The 14,442-nt window shown below is 37.7% G+C and overlaps 1 long non-coding RNA gene across 2 annotated transcripts; it reads left to right on the top strand.

Moving 5' to 3' along the window:
- Positions 1 to 8,580: 8,580 nt before the first annotated feature.
- Positions 8,581 to 13,314, top strand: LOC122422742. Of its 2 annotated transcripts, none has more exons than XR_006263944.1 (3): positions 8,581 to 8,691; positions 11,409 to 11,524; positions 11,955 to 13,314. It is a non-coding gene; the product is annotated as an uncharacterized LOC122422742 (long non-coding RNA). The 2 variants fall into 2 exon arrangements; XR_006263945.1 differs by having other exon boundaries at positions 8,619 to 8,691; positions 11,413 to 11,524.
- The last annotated feature ends 1,128 nt before the right edge of the window (positions 13,315 to 14,442 follow it).

Genomic DNA, 14,442 nt, shown 5'->3' with positions numbered 1-14,442 from the left:
GCATGTATACTATCTATGGTGAAACAGATCACCAGCCCAGGTGGGATGCATGAGACAAGTGCTCCGGCCTGGTGCACTGGGAAGACCCAGAGGAATCGGGTGGAGAGGGAGGTGGGAGGGAGGATCGGGATTGGGAATACATGTAAATCCATGGCTGATTCATATCAATGTATGACAAAACCCACTGGAAAAAAAAAATAATAATAAAAAAATAAATAAATAAATAAATAAATAAATAAAAAATACATTTTAGCTGCCACTCATGAAAGAAAATCAATAACCTCAGATATGTAGATGACACTACCATTGTGTCAGAAAGCAAAGAAGAACCAAAGAGACTCTTGATGAAGGTGAAAGAGGAGAGTGAAAAAGCTGGCTTAAAACTCAGCATCAAAAAACCAAGATCATGACATCTGGTCCTATCACTTCATGAAAAATAGATGGAGAAACAATGGAAACAGTCACAGACTTTATTTTCTCAGGCTCCAAAATCACTGCAGATGGTGACCACAGCCATAAAATTAAAAGATGCTTGCTCCTTGTGGGGAAAAAACAAAAAAAGTTATGACAAACCTAGACAGCATATTAAAAAGCTGAGATATCACTTTGCCAACAAAGGTCCATCTAGTCAAAGCTATGGTTTTTCCAGTAGGCATGCATGGATGTGAGAGCTGAAATGCAGAGAAGGCTGAGCACAGAAGAATTGATGCTTCTGAACTGTAGTGTTGGAGAAGACTCTCAAGAGTTCCTTGGACTGCAATGAAATTAAACCAGTTAATCCTAAAGGAAATCAGTCCTGAATATTCATTGGGAGAACTGATGCTGAAGCTGAAGCTCCAATACTTTGGCCACGTGATGCGAAGAATCAACTCATTGGAAAAGACCCGGATCCTGGGAAAGATTGAAGGCAGGAGGAGAAAGGGATGACAGAAGACCAGATGGTTGGATGGCATCACCAACTCAATGTACATGAGTTTGAGCAAGCTCCAGGAAATGGTGAAGGATGGGGTCTTAAAGAGTCGGACACAACTGAATGACTGAACAACAGCAACATGGGAGAAAGCTGGGATGCACTAAATTCAGCAAATGGAAATTCAAGTTTTGTTCTAACTGTGTGATCTTGGGCTACTGACTTACTGCTGTAAAACTCAATTTTTTTTTCACACAGAAATTAGGAATAGTACATCTAGCTAATAGGGCTGTCATGATTATTAAAATAAATATTTAGGAAATGAGTTTATAAATGTAAGATAGTTACACAAACAGCAATACTGATATTTTCTATAGGTGACATAAATACACAATTGTTTACTTTTAATCAAAGCTTTATGATTTAACCAGGCTTATTTCTTTTGCTCCCAAGTCTTTATAGATTAATTTTATTTTAGATAACTTTTTATAAAAGCTTGGAACCATAAATTTCCTGGGCCGAGTTCATGAGCAAAAAGATAAATATACTTTGCCTACATTTAAGAATATATCTCTTGGATTTATTTCTCTACACTTCATTGAGAACATGTTTGGTGGTTATCAACCGAAATACATCAGTAAATATAGGCAATCTTGTACATGGAAGATAAAGATTGAACTTTTAACATTTCTTGGTTATAGTTAGAAAATTATCTGAATTTTATTATTGTGTTATGCTAGCCTACTGTACATGTTTTGTGTTCATATAGCATTTTGGCTTTAATTTATAATTGATTTTTATTCCTTCTTTGTGGAATGCCTCTAAAATTATTGATGCACTTAGATGTTTATTTAATTACATTTGTTCTTATATTGCTGCCTTTTTGATAACAATCTCCAGTAAATTAAGACTAATGTTTTCACTTATCAGTTCTTGCTGGACTAGGGAATATTTACAGATAACCACATAGAATGGAGTCTATTTAGCTAACTTTATATTCTAAATTTTTTAGCATTAATATTATTTGATATATATATATGTAAAATGATTTTTCCTCTTTTTATCCATGAACACATAACTCACGCTTGAAGGACAATAAAAATGAAGCTAATTGTCACAATGAGAGCAGTACTGATCACTATGGCCCTGTCACCTCCAGTGGGTATGTCTGATCAAATGAGGAAGATAGCTACAGGAACTGGCTTAGAAATTTGAAACAGACAAGCTTTTTCAGTATCACAGCCAGCTATTGTGATTTCCCAGCTGATTCTGAAGTTTAAACGTAGATAGTTGGTTAGATGAATCAGCAAATAGAAAAAGACAAGACACAGGTCTGTTGGTATACAACACAATTCTCTGGGAAGAGGGAATAAAGGGGAAAAAAGCAGCTTCCTACACAGGAAAAGAAGTTCTAAATAGAACAAGATGCTTCCTCCCCTGAAACACTGACATTTACTTACAATGACTGAAATTGAGGAAATAGATTTAAAGCATCAGTTGCTTTGAACATGAAAGGACAGAAAACTCAAAAGGCTCAAACTTTACGCTTTTATCCCATTATTTTCTCCCATCTGGATGTTGAGAACATTCTTTACTAAACACAAAAATAAAATTGAATTACTATTCAATTCGTTTATGCTCACCAAAAGTATGGAGGAGATTTACACCAACTAAAAGGAATTTCAACACATAATCAGTTGAAATGCAGTAAAACCTTGGACATGATTTTTAACTGATCATTCTTCATTCAAGACTTATAGAGATGCCACTATGCATATTATAAGCACTATGTTTGGTTCTCAGTCTGTTGAATTAGATAGGTTCCCGACCTCCAGTAACTTATAAACTAGGATAGCAGATGAGCACATAAAAATAACAAAACAATGAATACAATCTGTTCCATGGTAAAGTTTTCTAGCAGGTTCTTTATAAAACTATATACTTATATTTATTTTGATCAGTGTTTATATACACCTAGAAATAGAAAGGTTTCCCATTGACAAGAGCAATTTTGATAACATTTAGTAATTAGATCTACAGGCATAGAACAAGGGCACAGGAAGGTGAATAAGGTATTTCCTTTGCAGTCTGAAACAATTAAGAATTGGCCCTAGCATAAAATAACTCAGTAGTTGGAGTGAGGACAGAGGTGGGGAGGGGTGGATAAGATTTCAATCAAAAAGTAAAAAGAAAGATAAAATTAAGGTAAAATTCATACATTTTATTAATTAGGCATTATTATGGGCTCAATTGTGGCCCCTTCAAATTTATAAGTTGAAGCTCCAACCCCCCAGTACCTCAGGATTTGACTCTATTTGGGGATAAAGCCTATAAAGAGGAAATTAAAGGCTTCCTTTGTGGCTCAGACAATAAAAAATCTGCCTGCAGTGTGGGAGACCCTGGTTCTAACCCTCATTTGGGAAGATCCCCTGGAGAAGGGAATAGCTACCCACCTCAGTATTCTTGTCTGGAGAATTCCATGGACAGAGGAATCTGGTGAGCTACAGTCTCCAGGATCTCAAAGAGTCAGAGATGACTGAGTGTATCAGGGGATAAAGCGTTTAAAGTAGTAATTAATTTAAAATGGTATCAGTAAGATGGGGCTTGATTCAGTATGGCTAGCCTGCTTATAAGAAGATGCAATTAGGATGCAGACTTGCACAAAGGAAAGACCATGTGAACACTCAGGAAGAGACAGTCATCTGCAAGCCAAAGAGAGGTCTCAGAAAAAAATCAATCCTGTCAACACTTTACTCTCCTGCTTCTGGTTTCCAGAATTCTGAGAAAATAAACAACTGTTATTTAAGCCACCCAGTCTGTGGTACTTCAATATGATACTCCTAGTAAAATAATGCAGGAATTACTGCTTCCATCTCTGAATGAGAGGATTTTTCTTAAAAAAAAATTATCAGTATTTTTATATATAGGCAACTATCTAATTGACTTATGCCTCATGTGAAACCTATTATTAAATTTATTTACCTTCAGAGATAATAAAAATTACTATAAAGCAAACCACAATGTATAAATTTAATTTTAAGTTGCACCTACTATGTGACAGATATGATGTATCACTGTGGGAACAAAGATAGATATCACATTCTCCCTGTGCTCATGAGGCTCACAAACCACTAGGAAAGGGGGTACATGTGTGTGGTTATTTTATACAGCGTTACCTGTCACAATCTAAGAAAGGTCATGTTATCACACTGGGGTGGCTTCTGACTCTTTGATTCAGACTTAGAGGACTTAATCAAGCTGTCAACCAAAAGATGACTTTTGTTTTTGGTAAATCACAGATCACTGTGTGATTTTTGGCATATGACAGAGTCAAGTGACACTGCTATATCACAACAAGATTCGCTATCATTCACATTGATAAAAATGAACAAAAGGAATAAAATTGATGCTGAACCCATTCTCAGTCTTGTATTAAGTACAATTCATCCAAATACCTGGAAACTATCTGAAGGGAAAGCAGCTATCTATGTAATTAAAACAGGAATTCCTAGTAAAAATTTGAATTTTATGTTTAACAATCTATGAAAAACATATTTAAGCTATTTTCATCCATTTTACAGAAATAGTGATAATAATATCTTAATCTAGAGGAAAATTTTTCACAGAACATGATGGCTAGAAAAATTTTTGAATTTTAATATAGATATATTTTAATTGCACATAAGTATGATAAGGTCATCTTTAAAAGGGTTCAGGCACAAAATACTTTAGAATAGTATTAGGTAGTATAATTAGGGCCATGGGGTGAACAGATATTTGGTCAAATGTTATTCTAGGTGTTTCTGGGAGGCTGGGTCTTTTATTAAAGTATAGCTGATTTACAAGAAAGGCTATTTTGAATGTGATTAACATTTAAAAATCAGTAGATACAGTAAAAGCAGATTGCTCACCATAATGTGGGTGGGCCTCAGTCAATCAGTTGAAGTCCTATATATCACAAAGGCTGACCCACCACTGAGCCACAAAAGCACTGGCAACTCTTCAAGTGGAAACACTGACTCTTCTTGGCACCTCAGCAACCCACCAGACTTTAAACTAAAACAAGAACATTGGTTCTGCCGATTTTCTACTTGCCAACTTCCATAATCAGTTGAGATAATCCCTTAAAATAAATCCTCGTGTATATTCATGTGTATATATCTACTGTTGGTCCACAGTTGTGAAAAATGGGGAGAAGAGAAAGATCCAGCCAAAAGCAGAGGGGAGAAGAAACATTCCAGGCAAAGGCGACATCATGATTTAAGGAATATGGAGAAAGAGTATGGTGTGCTCCTGGTCTTCTAACAGCTTAATAATGTGAGAGTGTAACATACAAAATGGGTAAAGAGGTGAAGATGGGCTGTCAAGACAGGGTCAGATGGAAAAGGTCTTTATGTGTCCTGCTAAGGGAGTTGGAATTTATCCTGTAGGTAGTGAGAAATCAAACAAGAATTTTAAGCAGTAGACTGATATTACCTTAGGTTATGGATATGCAAGATAGACTGGGAAAAACAGGACTACAAGGGGAAATATCATGGAGGAGCCTATTGCTATAATATAGTTGAAAGTTGAAAAGTATCTCAACTATAGCAGTGGGACTAGGAATGGTTACAGTGACTTTGGAAATACATGCTAAGTGATAGTGACCGTCCTCATCATTGGTTGGTCATTGTGAAGATTGAGAGAGGAGGTCAAGGCTTCTAACTGTGCTATGGAAGGTGTTGACCAGAATGTCACTTTGTTATCACAGAGGAATATGTCATCGCCAACTGAAATAGACTTTAGGAAGAAGTGTCAACTGAATGACGGTGCTGAGAAAATGAGTTTACTCTCTAATTTTTTTTTTTTAAGCATCTTTAGAACAGTCAGTGGGAGTGGTAAAATAGGCAATTGGATAGAAGGTCTTGAAGTCATGTAAGTGAACTTAGCTAGAGACATGGACTTTAGAGTTATTTCTTTTATATAGCCAATCTCTGAAAACATGTAATTGAACAATTTCTCCCATAGCGAGTGCAAAATGAAAAGAAGAGCTGCCAAGGATGAAGCCTCCAAGAATACCAGTGTTGAAAAGACTGGTGGAGAAAAATTCATTAAGTGAAAAAAAGAAAAGATAGGAAAAGACTCAAAAGGTTGTGTTCTTTTTTAAAAAGAAATAAAGTTTTCAGAACTAGATGCTGATTAGCAGAGTCATATGCAGTAGATGAGTCTAGTGGGATAAAGACTAGAAATATCCTTTGTATTTAGGGCTTGTAAGGTGAAATTTCAAAAAGCTAGTAAGTGCAAAAGCTAGATTACAATGGCATCATGAGTGTATGAGAGGTAAAAAACCAGAACTCTGATATATTTTGAGGACAGGGGAAAAAAGCAAATGATATTGAAAAAGCATTTAGGATAGATTTTTTTTTTTTTAAATCTAGGCTTATGGGTTGACGAAAAGATCCAAGGATAAAAGAGGTTGTCTAAAGATATAGAATAGAAAGGAATTGAGGATGCATGGTCTTGATGAGGAAGGGTTAGGGTAGATTCACTGGCATGAGAGTGAAAGAGAAATGATGACGGATGAAAAATACAAGGAAATCAAACATAAAGCACCCAAAGTTCTCATGAAAGAAGGAAAAGGGCAATCTATTGAAAATGGTAAGAGAAGTGAGGGAGGTGGGGAAGGAGGAGACAGAAAATGATTTAAGATCTTAAGGAGAGTGATTAAAATGTTAAAACATTTATTTAGGAAAATAGAGTTGGAGCTAATGATATGCCAGACATCATTTAGTGTTCAGGAAATATCCACTTTGTCCTCTATATTTCCCGAACATTCATATATCTAGCAGGGCTCATGTGAGCAGAGTGTTATTCAGTCTAAGACAGTTTAGATTATACCTGCTCCATATTCTTTCCTCTAGCTATGAAAATCTTAAAGGCTGAGAGTTTCCAATAGAAAAGCTATAAATTGAAGAAGGACTATCAAGTATTATCAGAGTATAACAGGAACAAAAAATAAGCTCTGATGTATTAAGCCATTGAGATTTGGGGATTTGCTATGGCAGCATAAGCAAGCCTATTATCACTAATGAACCAAGGATAATTAAAAGGTTACTTTCAGGATTATAGATGAGGATTTGCAGGAGAGGCATGTAAAGCCAAGTGATTTTCTATTCTCTGTGCATAGGAGTCAAAGGCAGCAGAGTTGGGATTATCGGTGTCAAGAAGAAGGGGGCAGGAAAAGAGGGAGAGAAAGAAGGAGATGATTAGCAGTGAAGAGGACTGATAGGCTCAGGAGAAAAACTAGGGAGTAGGCGGTTCTCTTAGTTTGAAAATTGGGCATATTAGGAGAGTTAGGGTGAGACTTAAGAATGGAAGAATGTGGTCAAAGCGTGGTAAGTTATAGTCATGATTTTTAAGGTGGACCATTTACAGGTGATGGTTAAGTTCATGGATTTTCTCTTGGTACTGTAGCTGATATAAAGTGGAGATGAAAGTTAAAATGGCCCAGAAGTTCTTCAGGGGAATTGCTGTCTGTGTCATCTCCATGAATGTTGAAACAACACATGTTCTTCACATACTGTATCACTTTGACCTTCTCTTTTATATCCCTCTTCCACTTTTAAGGGCCCTTGTGATTACATTGGGACCACTTGGAAAAATCCACAATAATCCATTTTGAGATCAGTTAATGATGAACAACTGCTTAATTCCATCTGCTACCTTAATGTATTTTTGACCTTTAACCTAACATATTCACAGGGATTAGCATATGGGCATCATAAGGACACCATTATTTTGTCAACCATACCATCATTTTAAACTAAGGGTCCCTTACACATTTCTTGCTGTCTCCATGGAGGCCCATTGTGTTCATTGCAATCAGAGTGCAAATTTCTCTGAAATTCTTTTCCCAATAAATTTTGGTAAAGGGGACCAACCTCCCTTCCACTAGAGTCTGGAGAATGGCTTCAGTGTCCATTCCCTCAGCCCCAAGGCAAGTTTTGATGTGGTTGAGGCTGCAGAAACCGAAGTCTTTTGGTCTGGAGATGACAGTCAGTCCTGTTCACCCAGAAATCCCCACCCAGCTCACCCAAGCCGTGAAGTGACCCTGCCTCACATAGCCACATCAATGAGCAAAAACTGTTAGTTATAAAGAAGTCATTTCGGTACTGCTAGAAGCAAGCTCAAACTGAAGCAAGCTCAAACTGGAATGGTAAAGAGTCTTAAATCAAATTTCTATTGCTTTAATTAAGTCTGAACAAACATCCACTACTGTGGTTAACTTTCATTTGTCAGTTTTCAAAAAGTACTCAAAGTAACTTAACCTCTCTGGGACTCAATGATGTGAAAGCAAAGGAGGAAAAAAGGGAAAAAATGTTCAGCAATTAAAAAAAATAAACAGGAAAAATAGCTCCTCTTTGAAACATCTAGAGAAAGTGGATTCTTCTCAACCTTAGTCTAATCATTTTAATGAAGTTTTAGAAACTTAATAGGGAGAGGGGAAAGGCATTAGTGAGGATGAAATATATTTGATTTGCAAAAATCCTCTAGAAAGGGTTCTTTTCTCGGCAATGTGAATATTTTCACCATGTACTACCACAATAGGCAAAAGTTGGTCATTCTATCACTAGGTTAAAACTATTTCCTGCTATTCTTTCTCAGGTTGGGGATATAAAATATGCTTCTGTGTCAGATACACTCACATTCTACTCCTAAACTGGAAAAAGAAAAGCCGAGAGAATGTGGCTATGAAAACAAAGGCGCAGTTTTCCTTTCACACCTCCATTTACAAGAACAAGGTTTGCTTTAAATTTTATTTTTCCTGTTGGTAGTTAAGAGTAGTTGCTATAAAGTGACTTTGTGTTTGTCAGGGTGGCTCAGTGGGGATTATCTGAGTGTAAGTGACTCACTAAAGAGGAGGAATAAAGAAATGACTCAACAAAACAAGGAAAAGATGATGGTAGGAAGGTAAGGGACAAGCTGGTTCGTAAAGAAAGAATGAGTTTGGCTATTTGGAATGAAAATTAATTCACAGTGAAATGCAGAGAATGAAAATAAAATCAGAACAGGGAAAAGAATGTTAAGAACTAAGCAAGAACCACTAATGTTTGATGACCTGTCAACTCGCAAATGAGAAGCAGGTGGCCTGTCTTTTAATCCACTTCTGGGAAGACTCAGTGTTTCCAAAGGGAAAGAAAAGACAGGCTTCGATTACAGCTGAGATATACCTAGATCACATCGGATGTATTTGTTTTCTACTTTAGTTTTAAAGTTGTGCCGACTACATCTGTGAAGGATTTAAGCCAACTCTGCTCTCTAATATTTTTCTTCCATACATCATCTCTAAACACTAGAAAATGTTGTATTGTTGCACCACAACTTAAATATGCCAAAAAATATTTTAGAAGGGTCACCCTTTCCATATTAGGAGTGGGCTGAAATTTATTCTTTTGTATTTTAATAGAAAATATAAATATCAAGAAAGTCCAAAGGAAAAATATCTAAAAGTTGTAAATGAATTGTTTCTTGTTAAAAATTGTGGGTCATTGTCATGGAAAGAATGAATTTAAGAGTGGCCCTACACACAGGGACAAACTTAACAGAGAATTATTTTCTCAACTGTGTACTGTTGGAATCCAAATTCAGTCCATTTATGTTACTCTTTACCTTGTAAGTAACAGAGCTTCAGATAGGACTCTGAAATCATAAATATAGCTATATATTGTTTTCTAAAATGTGTATTTTAGTTAAATATAAGGACAAGAAAATGGAAGCACTATTTTCCCTCAAAGACATTTTATAAGTATGGAGTATGATTATCTTCAAGTGATTATCTGTTCATCTATCTGCCTAGCTGTCTATCTCCTGGTTAATAATCTGATATCATATAGTGCTCTACTTTGCCTCATCTCTAATCACAAACTTCCAGACTAAAGATTCTGGTTCCCATATGAGATGTAGCATTAGCACAAGAAATTGCACTTTTTCAAAAGTCAGAACTTTAAACTGTATTATTTGAAAAATCCATTTAGAGTAGAAATCTAATTAGCCAGACCCCCTGTGGCTGGAACTGCCGGAACCCTCGAGCCTCTTCCTGGCAAGGTAGTGAGTGAAAGGAGGGGGAGACCGGGGCACAGCTGGGGAACGTTAGCTCTGTCTGCAGAGTCTCCTCAGAATGTGCAGACCCCTGATGAAGGGAGGGTTGATGGAAGCATGTCAGGGAGCCTTCTCGGGGCAACAGGGTCATGTAGCACCTGTGACAGCATCACGTGTCTCCTCCTTATTAAAATAAGCAACTTGGAATTTCTCCTCACTCTTGTCATTTGGAAAGTGAAATAATGGGACAATTGTACATTTTTTCCCTGCGGATTATAGAGGACTATATCACTGGAAAATATTTATATGTATTTTATTCACATTGTTAACACACTAATGTGTTGCATACAGTTGAGGAAATCAGCAGTGAGAATACGCTTTCTCTAGATTAAAATATTATGACTCAGAAGGGGAAAAGGAGGGAAAGAGTCTTGCAAAATGTACTTATTGATCTCTTTTTTCCAAGGAATGTTATTTCTTCTAAAATGTGTAATACATTGTATACATATATGTACATTTATACATGTATATATGTATAGATTTAATTTTTTAAGGGGGAAGAGCTCATCTGTAAGTTTGGGACCATCTTTTGATTGATGAGCTTTCATCCTTCTTTTCTATTTGGCAGGAGTTCCCTATTGCATGTGTCACCTTACTGAAGGGCAACGATCTGTTTCCTAATACCAGTACCAGAAAGGCAAGCACTTTTGCTCTACTCTGGCAAGCAACACAAATGTGTGCCACTTTGCAAAAGCTGATCAGATGCCCCAGTAGGCCTTTCTCTCTTGAGTGAATGGCATACAAAATGAGAAAGAAGAAATAATCTTTCTTCTTCAGAAGAAAGAGCCTCAGAAGATCTAGCTTTACTCTTTCTGTTAAAAGATAGTCATTTTGTTTCTAGTTTTTTGGTTCTAAGCCCCTCTTGTAGTGTCCGGCATGGTTCCCAGATTCCCATTAAATCTGTGGCCCTTCCTATCCATTTAATAATTCTTTATTTTCATATAAGCAAGTCAGAATCAGTTTCTGCCTCTGATAGCCAATCGTAAGGTAGACAATGCAAATGCTGAGAACGGATTCTGTTTCAAACTTGCCATCTAAGATTTCTTTTCAAAAAACATTTTAAAAACTATCAAATTGGCAGTTTTACATACAAAAAGCTACAGCATTGAAGAACAATTTCTACAGCATCGAATAACAATAATATCTTTATTGCCAGACAAGTTCTCTCAACATAGTAAGAGAATAAGATAAGGTCTATGGTTTTAAAATTAGGAGGGAGTTGAAAAATGCCTCTCCTTGTAATTGGAATTTTGAAATCTATACAACATTTGTCCTTTCTAAAAATCGCTACTGTAAATGTTCTCAACAGAAGTAGCAAATGATACTGTAGTAATATGAACATATTTTTATTTCCTTGGAGGAAGGACTACTGGCTGTTGTACTTCTGAAGAGGAGACAGTGAAGGGTACACAGCAAAGTTCAGAAGACGTTCCATCCTGGCAAATGAGTTCATGAAGATGGCTGGATGAATGGCAGGTATGGGGAAATTAACAAAATCATTCCCGTCAGCCTCTCTTGCCCCACTGTCTCATGCCCTCTCACCCCATGTTCTGTAAACAGTGACTCTGCATGGTTGTGTAACAGCTGAGATCACTTGTAGCACTGCATGTGTGCATCATGAGGTGCTCACTTGGTCACAGAGCACTTTGTGCTTTATGCCTGTATGAGCTTCAGCATGAAAGTCCGAGCTGGTGCTGCAATGGGGCTACATTGGAGCGGCATCGTGGCTATGCTTTGTGAGGTCATGTTATGGCTCCATTACGGCTATGTTGTGGCTGCTGCTACCAGCGTTGCATCAGACAGGAGAGAGAGGCTGTGTCAGCCAGGAGAGAATAAGCATGTCTGTTGTTCCTATGGCTCCTCAAGTCTCCTTTGAGCCTCTTAGCTCGTGCCTTGCCTACCCTAGGTTCAGTGAACAGTGTGAACAGCAAGACAATTGGCATCAGGAACAGGATCAGTGTGACAACAGGGCAAACTAAAATAAAAATCAGTCACCATCTTTGTGGATATTCTTCTTAAGCAGAGCTCAAAGAGTACCACAGAGCCATTGAGAGCATCTTCCCCAGGATGAAGCTGCATCACTAAGGATTCCAGGCCAAGAACAGAGTGGAAGAGAAAATCCTATTGCTTCAGCCGGAGAATTTCAAAGAAGATCCAGCCCTCCCACTTTTCACCTAAGAGAATGTGACCATGTTGGAAAGCAACACATATAGACAATATTGGATGGGCTTTTTTTCCAAGGGGCAAAGCACATAGGAAAACAACTATGGAATCTAAATGAAGAGAACTGACCATGAAACTGTACCTTGGACCAATTTACTGAGTGTTAATTGGTTTAAAAAATGTGTTTAGAGAGTTCAGATTTGCCAAAGTAGTTATCAACATGGAAAGTGCCATTTCAACCAATAGTTAAAACTACTTAATTAAGAAGATGGATTTCTCAGGTGTCTCAGTGGTAAAGAATCCTCCTGCCAAAGCAGGAGACATGGTTTGATTCGTGGGTTGGCAAGATCCCCTGGAGTAGAAAATGGCAACCCACTCCAGAATTTTTGCCTGAAACATCCTATGGACAGAGAAGCTTGGTGAGCTCCATGGGACCCCATGAGTCCATGTGACTGCAGAGAGTCAGAAACAACTGAGCATAAATACAATTAGGAAGATAAAATTTTCTTTGATAAAATTTTAAGAAAACTGGTTCAAAACATAGTTTTTTGTAATATATCTGAATGTCTTACCTGAGTTAGATACTTGGATCATGTGTCAAAAAAATTAAAAGGCTAAACATTCTGTTAGTACATGGTGATTCTAGAGCATGTATACTAAGAATAGGAAAAGTATAATTAACTGTAGTGTTACTATAAAGTAACTTGATGTCTAAATCACTAATCTTTGTACTCAAGTTGTATATAAAGACTTGGCCATGTTACCAATAATATGTCTGAATCCTCTCCTATATTTCCAACTGCCTGCTTGATATCATCATTTGACCATCTGATAATAACCTGAGCTTAATATGTACCAAACCATGTAAATTACTCTTATAGTCTTTCCGATCTTAATTAGCAACCAGTTCAGTCCTCAGGTCAATATATCTTGCTATCATTCTTGATGTCTTTCTTATACCCCCATATATTGTTCACGAGACAATCTCATCAGCTCTATATCTGAAATATATTCCAGATTTGACTACCTCTAACTACTCGCATCTGCATATCTGAGGTTATTGATATTTCTCCCGGCAATCTTGATTCCAGCTTGTGCTTTTTCCAGCCCAGAGTTTCTCATGATGTACTCTGCATATAAGTTAAATAAGCAGGGTGACAATATATAGCCTTGACCTACTCCTTTTCCTATTTGGAACCAGTCTGTTGTTCCATGTCCACTTCTAACTGTTGCTTCCTGACCTGCATACAGGTTTCTCAAGAGGCAGGTCAGGTGGTCTGGTATCAATAACTTCAGATGTGCAGATGACACCACCCTTATGGCAGAAAGTGAAGATGAACTTAAAAGCCTCTTGATGAAAGTGAAAGAGGAGAGTGAAAAAGTTGGCTTAAAGCTCAACATTCAGAAAACTAAGATCATGGCATCTGGTCCCATCACTTCATGGGAAATAGATGGGGAAACAGTGGAAACAGTGTCAGACTTTATTTTTTTGGGCTCCAAAATCACTGCAGATGGTGATTGCAACCATGAAATTAAAAGACACTTACTCCTTGGAAGGAAAGTGATGACCAACCTAGACAGCATATTAAAAAGCAGAGACATTACTTTGCCAACAAAGGTCCATCTAGTCAAGGCTATGGTTTTTCCAGTGGTCATGTATGGATGTGAGAGTTGGACTGTGAAGAAAGCTGAGCGCTGAAAAAATTGATGCTTTTGAACCGTGGTGTTGGAGAAGACTCTTGAGAGTCCCTTGGACTGCAAGTAGACCCAACCAGTCCATCCTAAAGGAGATCAGTCCTGGGTGTTCACTGGAAGGACTGATGCTGAAGCTGAAACTCCAATACTTTGGCCACCTCATGAGAAGAGTTGACTCATTGGAAAAGACCCTGATGCTGGAGGGGCAGGAGGAGAAGTGGACGACAGAGGATGAGATGGCTGGATGGCATCACCGACTCGATGGGCATGAGTTTGAGTAAACTCCGGGAGTTGGTGATGGACAGGGAGGCCTGGTGTGCTGCGATTCACGGGGTCGCAAAGAGTCAGACAGGACTGAGTGACTGAACTGAACTGAAGTACTCCCATTGGGCTTCCCAGATGGCTCAGTGGTAAAGAACCCACCTGCCAATGCAGGAGACATTGGTTCAATCCCTGAGTCAGAAATATCCTCTGGAGAAGGAAATGGCAACCCAATTCAGTATTCTTGCTTGGGAAACCCCATAGACAGAGGAGCC

Source organism: Cervus canadensis, chromosome 20 (genome assembly GCF_019320065.1).
Source record: "Cervus canadensis isolate Bull #8, Minnesota chromosome 20, ASM1932006v1, whole genome shotgun sequence".
Classification (NCBI taxonomy): domain Eukaryota; kingdom Metazoa; phylum Chordata; class Mammalia; order Artiodactyla; family Cervidae; genus Cervus; species Cervus canadensis.
Note: the sequence above shows the minus strand (reverse complement) of the source record. Positions and strands in the feature narration are given on the sequence as shown.